Raw genomic sequence first — 4104 nt, forward strand, 5'->3', positions numbered from 1 at the left:
CCTTCCAGAAGATCCCTAATTACATCTACACTGACTGAAGGCCTGACAGAGCTAGCCCTAAGATTGTCCCTACCTCTGGTAGGTGGGATATCCCAGTCCCTGTTCAAGAAAACAGAGGCAAAGAAACTGTTAAAAATATCAGCTTTCTTGTCTGGCGTAGCCACAAGATTACTGTTTGCATCTTTCAGGGGCCCTACATTGCCTGGTGCCCAGTTCTTTGCAGAACTGCATCTAAAAGATTTAGATACCTATGCTCAGAAGAGCTTTCCAGCTGCCTATTGGGAGTTTTACAGACTCTGGTAAAAATGTGTCAGTCGTGTTGGGCAGTGCTGTGGAGCCCAGAATTCATTTCCGTATAAGAAATGACTATACACAAATATATATTTAATCCCATGCATGTTTTCAAAGCTAGATATGTAAAGGTGTATTGGTAGATCATATATTTTTAATAGCTCTGTATCTTCTTTAATAATTGCTTCATAACGTGTTCTTGGCCATTATTATTTAAAACTGGATGATTCTTTCATACAAGAATACTTTGCTTTCAGAAAGAGTGAACTGTTTTCAAAGATGACTCTTGTAAGATAATTATCACATTTTGGTTTCCCAACTCTGGAAAATAAAATTGGAGTGCTGTTTCCCCATGTTTCTTTCTTTCCATCCCTGTTCTCAGTGGGAGTAAAAATGAGAGGCAACTAAAAACCAAAATATTGAAAAGCCTCTGAAACCAATTTCAAAGGCAGATGCATGAAAAACAGATTCATTTTCTAACAAGTAGATCAATTATTATTTTTCAAATTCTTGTTTTCCCCTTTTTTCTATAGCTACACCAGAAGGCTTCTGAACTCCTCTTGAGTATTGGAGCTGGACTCAATGATCTCCCACGGTCCCTTCCAGCCCTAATGTCTATGAAATCTTATGGAGCCTTACAGTGGTCATTTGCCCTGATTTTAACACTAAGCTAATGTATGCATAACACAAACGCTAAATGTTCATCTCCTTCGTAGGGAAGAGGACCTCATCTGCCTCCTCCCCAAACCCTCCACTGGCTCTTGGATTTCATGGCAGGAGAGTTATACAGAGCAGGGAAAGGACCGTGATAGGGAAGGGATACATTGGGAGCAGACCTCTCCACCTGAACCCCAACGAGGCCAGCATTGCTGTGTGATCTGTAGCTAGCCAGAGGCTGGGTACATGTGTGTGCGCTTTACTAGAAATAATCCGTTTCTGAAAAGCTTTATTTTTCATTACCGTCAAACTTGGTAGGACTATTCCTACCAAGGCTGGTCCCCATAAGGATGATTTCAGTTGCTGAGGATTTTCCAGGATCTAGTCCCCAAAGGTGATCTGAGTAAGATGCTGAAGAACAGCAGTGAAATAAAACTGGCCTCTGTCCACACACTGTGGGCACACAGGTGTTTATCAGAAAGATTGCAGAATGCTTTACATTTATTCCACAGTTTATTACTTCTGACAGTTACATCTGTACCAATCCATTATCCTCACTGGTCACTAGACACTTAAGCCACTTCTTTCAAAACAGAGCCTTCACGGTTACAATATGAAGGTGAAGGGTTCTGATATTTTCATTTTATGCTGGAACATTTTTCCTTTCTCTCTACTCCATCATATGGGTGATTCCATATTCTGCACAAGTTTTTAAATGTGTTCAATAGCAATTGTACCCCGTCCCCCCCAGTCCATACAAACACTTTAGGTTTAAGGCTTGCACAAACATAGAGATGTGTTTTATAATTAGAAAAGGGGCAACACATTTACTTCCATCAGGCACCTGTGTGTGCAACTGTATTTATAAAATATATTGAATAGTATTAACTGCTTATACCTGTGGGACAGAAATCAAGACAACATCTGAGGAAAAAAATTCTTTGCCTACAGAGCCTGCTGTGGTTGCTATTTCAGCTGTTCATTAAAGTTATATTGCTTCCTTTATCTCTTGTGCTCCTGGAATACAAGCACCTCCATAATGAGCTTAAATCACTATGAGCTAAGAATAGAAAACTCGATTTCAGTTCTTGGGAGGCTGAGCGAGTGGTGGTGCATGGGTAATCAAGCAATATTAGCTGTCTAAAGGTGCCAGGACACCCAAGGGCAGGAGTGCAGGAATGTTTATGGCAGGAGAGCACAATAAATGTGCACTTCCCCATGGCTCCTCACAACCCCCCTCCACTTGCTGATACCTTTTGAGACAAACCCAGTTGGCCCATGATTATTTATTTGCCTTTACTGAATAATGGCTGATTCCCTGAAGAGTGTTACTGCTTACTCCAAGAATACAGGCAACTGGAAAATCAAATAGGACAAGATCTATTATGTCATGTAATCTAGGCACTGTAGGAAAGAGCTTTGTTCTCCAGTATGATGTCGACTTTGTCTTCCAGTTTTCTTGCACCCTGGGGTGACTTCACATACAGATCCTGAAGGGCCTGAGGTGGTGCTAGGTGGATGCTCTTCCTTGAATACTTGCACGAGGCGTTTGCATGTTTGGAAGTTCATGCAACAGGAAGCTAATGACCAAGTGCTGCTTGCAAGATCCAGGATCTTCGCTCTCATTCACTTTCACCCTTCTGCAGTGCAATGGGAACGTCCATTGGGCCCTGTAATCTGTGGGACAAGGGTTATGACTACCTGAGACAACTTTTCCCAGTGGTCCCTTCACTGCTCCTAGCCTATGCCCATGCCCTAACAGCATAATAATCCACTGTGTAGTGACAGTAGCACATGTATGTGATTGGACAATCCAGATGGCAGGTTATTTCATGGTGGTCCATCCTGATGCTTGTTCAGATTGGGCGGAGATCTCAGGTCTTTCCGCAAAATGTTATAAGTGTATCTACCTTGCTCTGTGCTGTAGATGACATCCTGCCTTCTGTGAAGATAGAGCTCAAGAAAATTCAATTTAGAGTTGAAAAGAGATGTCGGTAGCTCTGGGAGGCAACTTACAGAAGGTGCCAAAATAGGCTCCCCTGGGAGTCCTTGCTGTGGCAGGGGCAGCCCCATGCCACCTGGTCAAAGGAGCTGGGCAGGAGCAGTAGCTCTTGGACCTGCATCTCCAGGTATGCAAATAAGACTTATCTTCCATCCTGAGCCTCCTCTCCCTGCTCTCTGGCATTTGGTACCCTAACCGCTTCCACCCTTCTCCACAACACAGGTTTGCCCAGGGTATGGAGCTGGCTAGTTACCCCTCTGAGACATGCCTCCAAAATAACTGCCAGATACACTCTAGAGACGGCAACTAGTCTGCTTCAGCCCACTGGAAGCCTGAAGACCTGTGTTTATAAAGTTTGGAAGTTGCAGGGGGATATTTGCTGACTGACCATTCAAGGTAAGCCAAGTAGATTGCTTAATAAGTGACTCAGGATGCCTTGGTAGTACTGGTGATAGTGAGATCAATACTATCCAGGCAATAAGCAACTCAGAAAGCCTTGACAGCTCAGAATGATCTCAGACATACATGTTAATTCAGGTTGCGTCATATTCACATACCATCAAAACAGGCCTGTGTAGCATTTGGTTCATTCGGACCCATGCATGTGCAAATCGAACTTTGGGACTTTTTAACAATTTGGGGGCTGTAATTAATTGGGTTTGCCATGTGTTCCAAAGGTTTAAATCCCATCACCCAAGCGTCTCTAGACTTTTTTTCACTAACAGAAACTAAGCAAAAGCAATTCCAGCAGTCGCTGTTGCCATTCATAGGTATCCATGCATCATTCACCTACTTATACTCAGTAGTTACTCACTGAAATCATGTGCACAGCTATATTCATAGCTTCTGGATGGCGGTGGGATTTGAATTTCCTCCTGCATGCGCCAAGTAACTTCCATTAGGTGAAGCAATGGAAGGCAGAAGGATGTTAGAATAGGTCCTTCTGTACCAGAGCACTCACTGCTGCTACCAAGGTTGATCCCACTTTCTTGGATTATTCAGGGGTTTTATCTTATTTTCTTCCACTAATTATCTCCTTTTACTCTTAAATTTCACAAATAAATCCAAGAACATGTTGTAGAGGGTTGGTATATCTCAGAAATACTTTTTTATGCAAATGCCCGTAGCATGGGGAACAAGCAGGAGGAACTCGC

This window comes from Gavialis gangeticus, unplaced genomic scaffold, assembly GCF_001723915.1.
Source record: "Gavialis gangeticus isolate Ggan-Ray unplaced genomic scaffold, GavGan_comp1, whole genome shotgun sequence".
Lineage (NCBI taxonomy): Eukaryota > Metazoa > Chordata > Crocodylia > Gavialidae > Gavialis > Gavialis gangeticus.